The following is a 16,150-nucleotide window of genomic DNA, read 5'->3' as shown; positions in this document are numbered from 1 at the left end:
TCATGTAGTCAAAGTGGCTGGCACATGCCAAAGGAATGATGGAGCCACTGAGATATTGATGTTGTGGTCATGACACGAAATGGGATGCTCACAAGACCAAGAGTAATATCAAGGAGACTGGTCATTTTATTGCCATATAATGCAATTAAGGTAAAACAGAAGCACTTTGGGAGGCTAAGGTGAGCAGATCACATGAGGTGAGGAGTTTGAGACCAGCCTGGCCAACATGGTGAAACCCCATTTCTACTAAAAATACAAAAATTAGCCAGGTGTGGCAGAGCGCAAGTGTAGTCCCAGCTATTCAGGAGGCTGAGGCAGGAGAATCACTTGAACTTTGGAGACGGAGGTTGCAGTGAACCAAGATTACGCCACTGTACTCCAGCCCGGGTGACAGAGTGAGACTTCATCCCCCCCACGCCCCAAAAAAGGTAAAACAGAGGCCTAGAAAATGTGAAATTTGTCCTCAGGCAGCTGGGTGGCCAGAGAAAACATAGAGCCTTGTACTTTTCTGAAGACAACAAAATAGGGAACTAGCGAGAGCTAAAATAACAGCATAACATTGTCAAAGAGACAAGAAGTGAATGTACCCACAGGAGCAGCAGCAGGGGTCTCTGCGTGCCCTTTGGCACTTCAGGCCAGCAAGCCCAAGCAGCACAGAAACGGCACTACTGGAAAGACTGAGGGAACCCCTGTCACCTGCCTGGCAGGACTGACCTGGAGGTCAAGAGAACCGGAAGCAGAACCAAGACCTTAACGCTGACCACACATAGCTAAAAAGCAATCAATTCCAGAGAAGGAGCATGTGCAGTTCCACAAGAGAAAACCATTAAACAATTAAAAATATTTAGTCTTATGTAAATATTAATTTTCTGCTTAATGAACACATAAAAAGGGATTGTTGTTTATCAGGCAATGCTACACAAATTGCGGCCAGGCTGTTTGTTCCTTGTGTCACATCCCTGTCTTACTATTTAAGTGTCTCAGAGAATCTGTTCACATAGTGAGGAGGGGAGGGGGTGTTATTTTAGCAAATTCAGCAAATGTACAGACCCTAAACAGACATTTAATTTTAGATGACGGCCTCCAACCCCCGAAAAAAAAATGTTCTGAATGAGGACCTGCTTCTTCCGAAAACTGAAGGGTAGGAGATGGGGAGTGGTTACAGAATAAAGAACAGAAATGGATTTGCTACAAAGTGATGTTTAATTGACTGAAGAAGATACCACTTTTTCATCTCTCACAAAATATGATGCATAAGAATTCTGACTTTTCCTAGAGATCATCTTAGAAAATGCCTAAGCAATATTTGTGTTATTCTATGAATATTTCCTTTCTGTGCAAAAATAGACATGAAAAATTCTTGTCACAGACTATTTTCAGAGGTGCTCAAATGGGGAAGGTCATGCCCACTAACTCAGATTATTCGAGGATGAAAATCCAATATGCCCCTTTCTCCTGTGCCTTATTATTATTATTGTTTTGCCTTTTGTCGATTTCAATACTCATTAACATCTACATTAAAGGATAGGAAAGCAAAAGAAGATAAAAGGAAATTCTTCTCTTTCAGATGTTATTAATCTTTCAGGTGATTGTTCTTTCATTAATGATACCTCTGATCAAAACCATGTCAAACCTTCCTCTTTGCTGAGAAGTGATGATTTTTGTGCATTTGTCAGATATATTTCTATTCTACAATAGTTTGCAGTTTGTTACTGTATTGTAAAATTAAAGACATGTTACAGGATCATATATAACACAATTTATTTCTCAATATGCACATCACATAATTTTTTTTCTTTTTTTTTGAGATGGAGTCTTACTCTGTTGCTCAGGCTGGAGTACAGAGATGCCTTCTCAGCCCACTGCAACCTCCACCTTCTGGATTCAAGTGACTCTCATGTCTCAGCCTCCTAAGTAGTAGGAAAAACAGATGCCTGGCACCATCCTCAGCTAATTTTTGTATTTTTAGTAGAGACAGAGTTTCACCATGTTGGCCAGGCTGGCCTCAAACTCCTGACCTCAAGTGATCTGTCTGCCTCTGCCTCCCGAAGTGCTGGGATAACAAGCGTGAGCCACTGCGTCTGGCCCACACTGATGATTTTTGATCTTTGCTTATTTCTGCTAATGTTTTGTCAGTATCATGTTATTTTTATATATGCTCCAGTTGGTGACTATTTGAGAGACCTCTATTTTCAAAAATAAGTGTTCTGCTTCTTTGGATTACATGCTTTAAAATTCCTGTAATAGTTTCTAGGCATATAACACCTGAGTTATTTACACTAAAAGGAGAGAGCGAGAGAGCGTGCTATGACACTTAATAGGAAAGACCCAGTAAACTATAAATAAATATGTTTTAATCTTAATTGGAAGAGAATCTGGACCACAAGGAAGAAGCCCTTTTGGGTGAATTTTCTAGTTCTGTGGGTTAGGAGATGCTTTTCACAGGTACTTCCATCCTTTACCCACTGTCCCTCCTAAAATACACTACTCTCACTCTTCTACTTAAGGAACAGGTGGTGGGAGTGGAAAAAAAATATGTTGCTGCTGATGATTTAGTAAAATAATTGATAATTATAATGAATAGTTCCATTAACAGTGTCAAACATGCTACTTCCATCAAATGCATTATTGAGTCCTTACAGGTGATGTATGAGATAGCTATTATTGTTTACATTTTGTAGATGAGAAAACTGAAGATTAGAGAATTAATTAGCCAAGTTGGGGAATGGTGGGATCAAAATGTAAACCTAGGCAAGTAGGTTTCAGAGCATGTGCTTTCAGCCAGTATGTCAAAGTGCCTGAAACATAAAGTAACAATGGTCAGGCATCCTGTGTGGACCCACAACCAGACAGAGTAGAGGGAGGTGAGAGTTTGGAACTTCAACAGGATTCTCTAAACTTTTTTTTTTTTTTTTTTTTCCTGAGATGAAATCTCGCTCTGTTACCCAGGCTGGAGCACAGTGGCATGATCTCAGCTCACTGCAGCCTGCACCCCCCCAGTTCAAGTGATTTCTGGCTTTTTTTTTTTTTTTTTTGTATTTTTAGTAGAGATGGGGTTTCATCATATTGGCCAGGCTGGTCTCAAACTCCTGACCACAAGTGATCTACCCACCTTGGCCTTCCAAAGTGCTGGGATTACAGGCGTGAGCCACTGTGCCCATTCAAGATTGTCTGAACTGTTTTTTAGCCAACCCTGCAATAGTCAGCAGGGTTGAGGAATAGGTAAACACAGAGCATGGATGTAGTAGTGTTTAAATTACACTTTTGAGAGCTGATTCTCAGATTCTTTATGACTAGAGGAAGCAAACATTTATTTAGACTAAAATGTCCTTACAGTGGAAAGAGGCCTTCCTCCACGTTACCAGATACTTACAGCCCTACTACGGAAAATATGTGCTTTCTAATTGCCTGCTTTCCAAGCCAATCTTCATCTGCAGTATGGTCTCCAGACTGGATATGTCTCAACACAGTGAGTGACCTATGCGGAGGAAAGTAAATTGACAGACCCTGTTGTAACTTTTTCGGGGTGGACCACCCCAGTGGGACTTACCAAATCAAGTTGCTGGACCTGGAATGCTCTTTATCAATTGTTTTGAACAAGCTCCATTATTTTCACAAAGGTAGCCGGATGCCAGAAGATACTGTGTCCTAGAAGACTGGTTCTCAAAGTAGGTTACACATTAAAATTACTCCTGGGAACTTTTCACAATACTGATGCCCAGGTCACATCCCATACTAATTCAAACAGTATCCTTCAGGATATAACACAGTATTTTTAAAACTCCCCAAGCAATTCCAATACACAGCCAAGTGTGAAAAATATTGATCTTAACAATATTTGAAATATCTCTTAAGTCAAATTGTAATAGTAACAGTTTTCTCTGTTTATATAGTGAAAATGTGAAACCAATTAAACTTCATTGTTTTTTGTTTTTTCTTATAAAGAGCCTAAATGTGGAAATAAAAATAATAAAAATAGAGCTTTAGTTAGATTATAATCCTAAACGTTGGTGTTTGCATTTTGCTGTTTGTTTACTATATTAATTTGCAAATTTGGTTTGGAAAAATAAATCTGAATGGATTTACAATAAAGTGAGAGTACTACACTCCTGTTGTACCTCTGGCATAGCCTTCCTGTATAATTCTCAAGAAGCCATCACAGTAACAGTACTCTAATGCTAATTTGTGTCTACATTTCCGTAACAATTTAGGGAAATGAAATGGTTTATACATGTATATTTATGTCACGGGATCCTTGGGGTGTTGCTTCGCCAGCAGGAAAGCTCTGTGGCCAGCGGTGCCTTCTGCCTGAGTACTGCTCGCACCCACTGGACTCATTCTGCCCACTCGGCCTGGCAGACTGCACTCGGCTTGTGCTACCAGCCCGAGTCCCACACCTGCCAAGGGTGAGCCAGGAACAGTGAGGGGTGTGTGAGTGAGCAAGTGCAGGGTGCAGCCACTGTGCACAGCCAGGCACAATGGCTGCTGTGGCAGGGCAGGCAGCTCCAGGTGCTGGCACAGGTGCTGGCTCTGGGTGAGGCTGCGACTGGAGCAGATGTACCTCATGTGGCTTCTATTGTGAGCACCTGCATTTGGATGAGGGAAACGTGGTGGCATCTGGAAGCTTGGAGATGTCAAGAACTACAGAGCCCCAAGGAGGGTGTCACAGCCCTGGTTCTGGGAGCCCCTAGTCTGGACTTCCCAGAAAGCCACAGCTATTCTCTCCTTCTCATCATCCACAACTGTGGTGAGCAGAGGGGCATGTTTAAACCCTGTCTGTGTTATAGCTGTTTCAGTCCTGCCATTTGGCAGGTCCTGAGTTCTTGTCCTGCATCCAGGAAGAATGAAGTACGTGGACAACAGAGGGTGAACAAGGCATAGAGAAGCTTCGTTAAGTGACAGAACAGCTTTCAGGAGACCCAAAGTAGGTAGGTTCTTTCTGCAGGCAGGTCATCTGAGGAGTGTCCAGCTCCCAGTGGAGAGGAGACCCATAGTAGACAGCTCCATTCTGTAGGCAGGTCATCTGGACAAGTTGAGGAGACCTGAAGTGGATAGCTCCTTCCTGCAGTTGGTAGTCCTGATGTCTGTGTGAGTCTGGCTGAGTCTGGGGTTTTTATGGGCTTAGAAGGGAGGAAGTGTGTACTGATTGGTTTATGGGTGGTCATGGGCAGGCGTGGGAAAAAGCAACGTAAGTTCTCACTGTAGGTCACAGACTCCACCCAGAACTGGAAGTCTGATCCCAAGGCTTTGGTCCATCCCTGGCTTGAAGGTGGGGTTTCACCGGGGACCTGCCCCTTTCCACCCAAGAGTCTGTCTGCCTCCTGCCATCAACATACCATCCATGGCACCCAGGCTGTTTGTGCTGAGGGTCACCTCCAGTCCTGTGCCAAGCAACCCTCAGTGCCCTCTCCATCTCCCTCTTGTGCTTATCAGTGCCCAAAGTCTGGAGGGACCCAAGGCATCAGGAGGCTTGTGTGTTAGTGTTACTCCCAAGTGTGTGCACACCCAGCAGGGTTGCAGTAGCACCCAGGCTAGGCCACAACTTTGCATCACCCCAGAGTGGGCACCTGGAGTAGGAAGAGGCCAGGGAGCAGGAGCAGGCACTTCTGAGCCTGCAGAGGCAGCGGGGGTTCCCGGGCCCCAAGAGCACAGGGGATGCCTGGTTTGGAGCTGTGGCTGGATGACTGCGGCTGCACCTGGGAGTGCAGGGTCCCCAGCCTGCCAACTTGGTAGGGGACAGGGCTTCTGCCTGTTTCCACCACTGCCAGTCTCACAGAGCATGCAACCCCAGCTGTACCTCCCCTGCTGCGGTTGGCATCACAGCAGTTGCTCCAGACGAACCACCACTGCCATCATTTATACATACATTGCTGCTCATTACTAAATACTCAGATGCATTTTCTATATTTTTAATATTATTTTTGTGGAATAATCAAGTCTGCCTAATTGCAAATTTCCAGATAGCACGGCTTCTATTGTTAACTATGTGAATGGTACGTTTTGGAGTTATGGACAGGGGAGACTCCCTAAATGATGTGATCATAAGTAATAATTATTTAATAATTATTTTTGGTGAATTTGTGTTTTCTTTGTGTTCTGTTAGAGTTTTTCTTGAAAACAATGTTGATTCATCCTTAAGGTCTCTGTGCCCACTGCAAAAAAGGCAACAAACAATACTTCTGGACTGTCCATTACAAAGTCTAGAAGCACTGACACTGAGTGACTGCCTGTAATTTCCCTCCCTAGCTATCTTACTTTGGATTCTGAGAGTTCACCTCTCTGAATTACCTCGATTCAAGGTCCAGATGAACTGTTCATCACCTGATACCTTGAGCTTTGCATTCTCACCTTTAATGCCCTCTTTGCAAGGCTTGACAGTGTCTCTTGGCTACTTCTCCTTCCGTAATGCCCATGACATTGCTCTTTCCTGATTCTCTTCTGAAAATAGTTTCCATCATTTAATCCTTTTTCTCTTCCTGTTTTGATTTACTTACATAATGGTCATTAGTGCTTCCTCCCTTCATGAAGGTTTCAATCCACTCACTTGGAAACAGAAGGTCACTATGTAGAGGACTCTATAATCTTTTCTAATTTCAATTTTTATTCCAAATTTTATGCTTCAATTTCAGCTGCTTTCTAGAAACCTACGTTAAGTGAGCTGTTCTGTCCTCTCTTACTTGACAATCATTTATTGAGTGGAGCAGAATGTTTGTTGAATTCAGTGACTCACTGTCTTTGAAGGCCATGGTGCTATGTAAAGATCCAGTGGAAAAAATCGTGAACTGAAACATGACAAACCTAACCCCAGCTCAGCCACCTGTAGGTATGACTTGGTGCACATATGCAGCCTAAGTTTCTTTTTTCTCATAGGAAAACTGGCCAATTGGCAAAAGGATCTCTGAATGTATGACTCTCATCTTGAACTTATTATTTTGGAGAATTAAATATATTTTTCCTACTGCGAATTTATTATCGTATTTTCGCTTCTATACTACAGAGACTCCTCTCACTGAGTATTAATAAACCAATAGGCATCTGACAGTCTAGCCTCTCCTCAAACTTGCTTTTCAAGTGGTAGAGTTGATTGGACCTTGAACAAGAAAATAACAAACATATGCTCCTAGAGTTCATAGAAGCATCTTGTTTATTTCCTGATTTGAGAAGGGCTGATAGAATTGCCTTCTTTCCTCAATTTCCTGTAAATTGCCCTCATTGTGTGTAGACTGAGTTGGACATCTGAGTTTTTAGTTAGTGGGCATGGCAGAACTCCTGCCTTCAGGTCAGACCTCCCACTGCACTGCTCACCCCTCTTTAATTTGTTGAAATGTTAGCAATTACCAACTGATTTACTCACAGATGTGCCAAGTCGACCACAACAGTCTTTATAAAATTAGAAACCCAAATCTTGGAAACTTTTTGTTTTTCAACTTTTTTGCCTTCTTTTGCCAAACTTTGCCACTGAGATTTCTGAACACCATCTTAAATTCCACATGAAATTATGTAAGTAATCAGATAACCAGATAGCAAATGGGAATTACATGTGCATTCGGGAGGAAAAATTATTCAGAAAACTTTAAGTTATGCAATATTAGTTTTCCTCGAGTGTTTAAGAGAACAAAAAAGAATAATTATATTACTGTGAAACAAATGCTTTACACAATGTTTTTTTATCCTCAGATGATTAAATAACTTTTGTCAATCCCCTCACACAGGTGGTTGCTGACTCCCTGAATACACTTCTCTCTGGCCAATAACCAACCTACTGTGTCCAGAAGTTATTCTTTCCAGTGGCTTCTTGGTCTTGCTGACTTCAAGAATGAAGCTGTGGACCCTCATGGTGAGTGTTACAGTTCTTAAAGATGGTGTGTCCTGAATTTGTTCCTTCAGATGTTCAGATGTGTCCAGAGTTTCTTCCTTCTGGTGAGTTTGTGGTCTCGTTGACTTTAGGAGTGAAGCTGCAGACCTTGGCAGTGAGTGTTATAGCTCTTAAAGGTGGCGCGTCTGGAGTTGTTTGTTCCTCTCAATGGGTGATGGGTTCGTGGACTTGCTGACTTTGGGAGTGAAGTCGCAGACCTCCGTGTTGTTACAGCTCATAAAGGTAGTATGGACCCAAAGACTATGCAGCAGCAAGATTTATTGTGACAAACAAAAGAACAAAGCTTCCACCCTGTGGAAGGGGACCCAGCAGTGTGCTGCTGCTGGCTTGGGTGGCCAGCTTTTATTCTTTTATTTGGCCCTGCCCATGTCCCGCCAATTGGTCCATTTTACAGAGCGCTGATTGGTCCATTTTACAGAGTGCTGATTGGTGCGTTTACAAACCTTTAGCTAGACAGAGCACGGATTGGTGCGTTTTTACAGAGTGCTGATTGGTGTGTTTACAAACCTTTAGCTAGACAGAGTGCGGATTGGTGCGTTTTTACAGAGTGCTGATTGGTGCATTTACAAACCTTTAGCTAGACACAGAGCGCGGATTGGTGCGTTTTTGCAGAGTGCTGATTGGTGCGTTTACAAACCTTTAGCTAGACAGAGCGCGGATTGGTGCGTTTTTACAGAGTGCTGATTGGTGTGTTTACAAACCTTTAGCTAGACAGAGTGCGGATTGGTGCGTTTTTACAGAGTGCTGATTGGTGCATTTACAAACCTTTAGCTAGACACAGAGCGCGGATTGGTGCGTTTTTGCAGAGTGCTGATTGGTGCGTTTACAAACCTTTAGCTAGACAGAGCGCGGATTGGTGCGTTTTTACAGAGTGCTGATTGGTGTGTTTACAAACCTTTAGCTAGACAGAAAAGTTCTCCAAGTCCCCACTAGACCCAGGAAGTCCAGCTGGCTTCCCCTGTCACTACCACATGTTATTCTTCTCCTTTACTTAATATTACTTGATGATCTCAGTTATGTGCAATGCATTATATTCTCAGGAAATTCCTTTATTCTTGACCTATTGCTTTTGCTCCCTTTTATGATATGCCAAGATACATTGCCTTTGTAACATGTATATAGGGGCTTTGAGAATCTCTATCTGGAAGACAGACTACATTATGTTTACCAATGAATGGTTTGGAGAGCAGGAAGAAATCATCTTATTTCAGGAGTGAGTGGGCTCCCCTATGTGAATAAGCACTGCCTCCAATGTGCACATACACAGCTAATGGCCCAGCAGGCAAAATAATTTTAATAATTTCATTAACAGTGGGAATAAAAAAAAATTGCTGAATAAAACACCTATTTACTAAATAAAAGAAATATGTCCCTGCTTTTCAGTAGACCGAACTCTTACTGTTTACTATGGATAGGAAGTCACTGGACAAAGGGCTCATTGCTAATTCAAAACTCAGCACAAAGACATACCTTTTCTAGTTTGTTAATTGTTTTACCGAAATCATTAGATTAACTCCAGAAGATTAAGTATTGAGAAATGCAGTAATTAAAAATAATGTAATTATATTCATAGAGAATACCAAAGGTATGAGATTAATAAAATGAGAAAAATTCATAAACAGACAGTATGGGATTTATTGTTACTAATTTATGATGAATCTCTATAGAATAAACCTGGAAATCTTTCCTGACAGCACTCCAATGTTGTTGCTATATTTACGCTCTGTTTCTTGGATTCCTAGAATTTGAAATAGCTGAAAGTCACATATTTTCCTGCTTCTCTCTAAGATGTCATTGGCAACACTCTTTACTGTCTTCTAACCACTATATTGGAGAACTGAACATTTTGAAGAGATAGCAAGTAGCTTCTTCTGACAAATGAAGAAAAAAAGATATATTACTTCCTAAACTCTACTGACAGTTCATGTTCTAGATAATTTACCTATATAGGAAAGAGCTAGCTGCAGAGTAAAGATTATTAATTTGAAGATAATTTCTCCTTATTCACAGACAATGATTCTAGAATAATTATAGGCTCTTCTCTATCATAAAGCATCCTCAGGCTTCTCTTCGGCTACTACTCGCACTCAGATTACTGGTCATGAAATCAACTGACATTCTTACATGATAGAAAGGTCCATGTGTTTTAATGAATTTGCATACATACAAAGAAATAAGCACACACACAGAATTATACAGACTTTAGCACTTCTTTGCTCGTATTTTATCAGTCCTACTGAAATATTTTATTGTATCTTGGAGTTGATGTTGGAAGCACATTTTAGATTTGGATGCAGAAGTTAAATACCATATCCTACATGTGAGGCTGACATATAAAAGGCTTAAACGCTGCATCCAGATCAGCGTGATAAATTAAGAGTGATTAAGTAGCATTCTAGAGCTGGTTTGACCTAAAGAGGCACTTAGGAGCTATCTTATGAGGAGAGTAGAATTCAGAAATTTAACATAATTAAATGCCTGCCTTGTGATTTTGCAGCCCTAATAGAATGCTATGGACATGTTGAATTTTAATAACTCACAGAAGAATACATCACAGCATAAAATTGTAGACTTACAAATGTCTTTAGTTCTCATTTATCAATTCCCCCTTTTCTTATACCGTCAAAAAACTGAGGTTTGCAAATATTTAAGCAATTTATCCAAGGTCACACAGCTCCTAAATACTAGGGCTGAAACTAGAATCTCTAGCTCTCTTCCTGAAATCTTTACCATATTAACTGCCTACTAGAGTTGAACATTTACTTTCCATTTCGTCACTGGAACTTATCCTCTTATCCTATGCTAAGGAGAGAAGAATATCTCATACATGAAAGTGTCTAATACATATGGTTAACTTTTTAAAAAATTGGATCACTAAATTCATCCTCCTATAACCCTGAAGATGGCTAGCATTCATTTTTAAAGAATTCTAGAAAACAAATTTGGACATCTATCTATTTCTGGATACAAATTAGGCCATAAAGCAGCTTAAGAATACGTATGAACCCTCAAGCTCAGTGTCAGACTCCAGCTAAGCATTTTGGTTGGCATTATTTATATATTCTATGGTCACAATTTGAACATGATTTCAATCAAGTATTTCAGTATTCTTTATTTTTCCAAGGTTTTCGAATAGTGATTTTTAAGGTTTGTGTCTTATGAACGGATTTAAAAGTAGAATGGATAAATTATACAACTCCCTTTGTGAATATTTTATGCTTAATATGAATTCATTTATTTTCTCAAAGCTTCATTGTTGAGATAAATGTCAGGCACAAAAGTCCATTACAGGATGCAGGAGGCCCCTGAAGTTCGATTAGTCTATTGATTGTCTAAGGAGTAATCAACAATGATTCTTGAATATTTTATTCCAATATTTTGTTTCCATTGCAACTTCTATCTGACACTTTTCTTCTAAGCACGACATTCATTCTCACAGGTAAATCCAGAAGAGAGAGCTCCCAGTATAAGGAGGGGGTTGGCTCAACAAGGCCTCCTAGGTCCTGTGCAATACCCGGTGACCCACAGTGCCTACAAGAGGATACCTAATTCCACAGCCTGCCACCCACAGCTTTCCTTGCTATGGCCTCATTCTACTCACTGAATTTCATCTTAACACCTCTTACTCCCTCACTTCCTTCTTTCTTTCTCTTTCTCTCTCTCTCTCTCTTTCTCTCTTTCTTTCTTTCTGAGTCTCGTTGTGTCACCCAGGCTGGAGTACAGTGGCACGATCTTGGCTCACTGCAAGCTCCGCCTCCCAGGTTCACGCTATTCTCCCACTCTCGCCTCAGCCTCCCAAGTAGCTGGGACTACAGGCGCCTGCCACCACACCCGGTTAATTTTATTTTTGTATATTTAGTAGAGATGGGGTTTCACGGTGTTAACCAGGATGGTCTTGATCTCCTGACCTCGTGATCCGCCCGCCTCGGCCTCCCAAAGTGCTGGGATTACAGGCGTGAGCCACCGCGCCCGGCCAACTGCTTCACTTTTCAACAGAAAGTCCCTCAGCTTTTCTCTGTTTAACTATTTATTTCTGCTTAGTGATGTTTGCCTCAGGAACACATACCACACACACAAACACACATACACACGCACACCTCTTCCACACTGGGTCTGGAGTGATACTTCGTAGAAATGCTGGTACGTTCCTCACTTAGTCTTTCCTATTCTGGTACATGTTTGTACTGGGTTTCTTATCTTACTGTATTCTATATAAAAGATAATGGATCGAATTACCAGATGAAAGACTTGGCTGTTCAAAGGCAAGATTTCTAGGAGGTTATGAAGGCGACAAGGATAGCAATGAGCCCAGTGAAAGATAAAGCACTGGGAACCACCATATATTTTTTCAGTTGGTATGCTTTCTTTATAACAGGCAATGTAATAGGCTTTTATCATGTTATTCCATCTTTATAAGTATATATTTATGGTACAACCAATAGGATTTTTCCATTTTTGTATTTAAAAAGTAGAATAAACCGTTTTACCTATTATCAACATATAAAATTGATTCTTAAAGTAGAATGACAATCTATACTAATATCCTTTCAATTAGTATATTTTCAAACACAGACTTGTGATCTACCTATTGACTGATGCTAAGTGGGAATTATAATCACTTCATGAATCCTATTCAGATCTGCATTCAACATACCAAATTCATCTAGACCACCTCCTGAGGGAAAATAAGGTGTTTTCACTGGTAATGCAAAGCAGCATTTTTTGAGTCTTGGTTCCAGCAACCAAATTGCACCACTTTTAAATTCATGACTCTCCATTCCGAGGCATTATTTTTTTATCTGAAAAATGACTAATTTTATTATCCTAATTCATATATGTTTGTTCTTACACTTAGAAATATTTTTGTCCAGGAAACTGGTTTCTTACTTCTATATACACCTAGAGATATTTTTAAAGTAATATTTTTGTCAGATTTGGATTGCCTAGAATATATTTCATTTATTTATATTATCTGCAAAATATTTAAATTGAAATCACACAATACAATTTTATTCTAAATATAGCAGTTGGTGCATATAATGTGATGACCTCTGCTGTTGCCTGTTTTAAAGACTGAGTGTTAAAATGAAGGAAATTATGTGATATATTTTCTTATACTTTAAAACTATTTTAAAATCTCTCAAATGTATTATCTAACTTTTTATGATCATTATGAGTCAGATGAAGCAATGCTAGAGCTAAGAAAAACGAAGCTTACTTAAGATTATGCCAAAGTTAAGTCTTGGGCATGGGATAGAACATATGTATCCACTGTTTCAGCAAAACGACTTTTTCCACATCCCACATCATTAAATGCTATTCTACTTAAATTCCACAATTTCTTAATTATTTTTCTTTTTTGTCAGAGAGATGGCATCAAGGTATGGGAAAGTATAAGTTTCATGACAGAAGTCTTGTTAGACACATCCTTAATCCCTCTGAGATTCAGTGTCAAATAATTCATGCATTAAAGTAGTATCTGTCAAAATGTCAGTCCTTTAAAGACGAAAATGCAACTTAACAGATTGTCTATAAATGCTACCAGAGGTTAAGGTGGTGATGATAAACACTACCAGAGGTTAAGGGTGGTGGTGATGATTGGGATAATAATACTAATATTGGCTTCCAGTGAATCTCTCATGAAAATTGGGTCTTCATGATTTTAAGGCTTAAATTATCAAAATAAGAAAATAGCAACATCAGATATAAGAAATAGCCAAAATGAGGTATTAATAGCATAGAAAATATTTGAATTGTATGTTACTATATATCAAAATTTCTATCATAGTGAATGTATATTGCAGTGCTTTTTAGTAGAGTGCATTTTGCTGCAGAACTCTAGCTGTCAGAGAACAAAAATGAGTGCAGAAGAGAGATAGTGTTTTGGATATAAGTAAAGGAAAAGAAGACAACATAAATAATTAGTCAAAGAACTGAAATCTTCTAAATGTTAAACCCTATCCTTTCTTAAACACTGGCCTTCCCAAAAGCTATATGGCTGAGTGTTTAGTGAAGCTCACACCATCCTTGCCAAAGACTGACTTTGACTTCAGAGCCATAGGTTCAGTTTGCTCTCACAATTGAAGCTGAGGAACACAATTTCCTAGTAAGAGAAGTGAATAGAAATTATTAATAGGTTCTTTTGCTCAGCTATAAGTTAAAAAACTTGGGGGTTCCTGATATAAATATTCAGGATCATGTAATCCTAATCTGTGAGACATTAACATATTTTATAAAGCATTTTATTGGTGCAAGTTTATTTAAGAATATTTTGTATCACAAAATTACCATATGAGCCAGGAATATCACGGTTGGTATATAACTGAAAGAACTGAAGGCAGGAGCTCAAACAGATATTAATGTATCTATGTTCATAGCAGCCTTATTTACAGTGGCCAAAAGAAGGAAGCAATCCAGGTGTTCATGGAGAGTGAATGGATAAACAAAATGTGTTGCATGCACACAACAGAATCTTACTCAGACATAAATGAGATGCTGGCACATGCTACAGCAAGAATAAACCTTATGCTAAGTAAAATAAGTCTGTCACAAAAGGACAAATATTGCTTCACTCAAATGAGGTACTGAGAGCAGTCCCATTCGTAGAGCCTGAAAGTAGAATGGCTATTGTCAGGAGCTGGGGGAGGGAACAATGGAGATTTGTTGTTTAATGGACCAGAGTGTCCATTTGAAAAGAAGAACGAATTTTGAGGATGGATGGTGTTGACAGTTGTGCAGCAATGCGAACATACTTAATGCCACTGAACTCCACACTTAAAAATGGTTAATATGTTGATTTTATGTTATGCATATTTTCCCACAATAAAAATATTCTTTGTGCATTTCTTTTGTCTTATATTTTCTTGTTACAATATCTTTTAATCTTAAATTCATGTCATATTTCTAACACTACTGAAGATCTCTTTCGTAACACTAGTCTCAATTTCACTGCACACAGTTAAGACTTTGATTGGTGTACAATTCCTGTGGTTTGATAAATTTAGTGCTATAAACAAACAAACCTAATACATTTTAAATAACCTAGTTGTATGTTTGTGGTTTCCAAAGAATGCACTTGTAACTCAGTGAGCACAATGGTCGAGTAATAATTCTAAGAGTTTCGTCTGAGTTGCTTAGACATGACTTGGCCGCTATTGTCATAGGACAAGATTCCTTACCTCCTACCAGCTGGTAGGGCTGCATGTGACCTCAGCTGACCACTGCAAGAATGACCACTCCCTCAATTCCTGGCAGGGAGACTGCAAATTCCTTTGCCTGTGAAATTTTCAGGGAGTAGGCAGCCATAGAAAGCAGCACCCCAAATCCAAACTGACTATCACTCAAACAGTCTGTGTGCCTTACTATTGATAACTTTGTTCTCACCTTGTCCTGTAAAAAACAAGAGGCATCAGAGAGAAGTGGGATTCCTACGCTGGGCTGTGGGAACGGTTTTCTTGTCCTGCAGTGTTTACTGGCCCTGGCACACAGCTATATGGGATGATAGGAAGCTAGGGGAGTCTTGATTTATCTTCTCTGTCTGACCCAGGATGTGTAAATTTTCCCCTTCCACAATAAAACCTCTTTCCCTCACATCTACGTCGTGTTATCTTATGTATCCCATCACAAGTCTGGTGCAAGGCAACTGGTGAACTGTCTGGACTCCCCTTTCACAACAGGGATGAGCATGGAAGGAGATGCTGGGCGTGGCCTTCCCATTACTGCTTGCCAGCTCTGGGCTTGTTCTTTTAAATGTTATGATTTGAAATATTTTAAACTAATCATTTAAATCATTATCCATTTTGGTTTTTATCTTATATCTCCACAACGTTTAAAAATGTCAATTTCCAATAGCATTTCCCCCCTCCCCTTCATTCCTTCAACACAGCTCCAGAAGGCTGTTTCCTGTAACAGGCTGGGTGCAACCGAGGTAACCTGAGGTTCAGTGGAAATGGAGGGGAATAACAGCACACTGTAGACAAAGCCCAGGCAACACAACCCACTGTTAAATATACATGTAGATGTTTTAACACTTTGTAGACTTTCTACCCAAGAATGTATTTCTCACTGAAAATCTTTCTTCAATCCCTAAGCTATTTATGTTTTCTGGAACCATCTTCATTTACCGGCTCATTGTCTCATAGTTCTAGAGCTCAGAACTCTCTGTCAAGAAAACAAAGAAAGGCTCAGAAATGTCTATAATTTTATTTGCAGAGAAAGTTATTTTCCCTTTTCCTCAACTGTTTCAAATGGATATAGAGTGGAAGTTTCTTGTTC

At 39.9% G+C, this 16,150-nt stretch overlaps 1 long non-coding RNA gene across 2 annotated transcripts in view; it reads left to right on the top strand.

Moving 5' to 3' along the window:
* Positions 1–16,150, top strand: part of LOC105476976 (uncharacterized) — a 543,799-nt gene that overhangs the window by 428,722 nt on the left and 98,927 nt on the right. For both annotated transcript variants that reach the window (XR_011617210.1, XR_984373.2), the window contains exon 5: positions 7,713–7,837. This is a non-coding gene — a long non-coding RNA (uncharacterized lncRNA). The remainder of the gene's footprint in view (positions 1–7,712; positions 7,838–16,150) is intronic.

Source organism: Macaca nemestrina, chromosome 19 (assembly GCF_043159975.1).
Source record: "Macaca nemestrina isolate mMacNem1 chromosome 19, mMacNem.hap1, whole genome shotgun sequence".
Lineage (NCBI taxonomy): Eukaryota > Metazoa > Chordata > Mammalia > Primates > Cercopithecidae > Macaca > Macaca nemestrina.
This window is presented reverse-complemented; position numbering and strand designations above follow the sequence as displayed.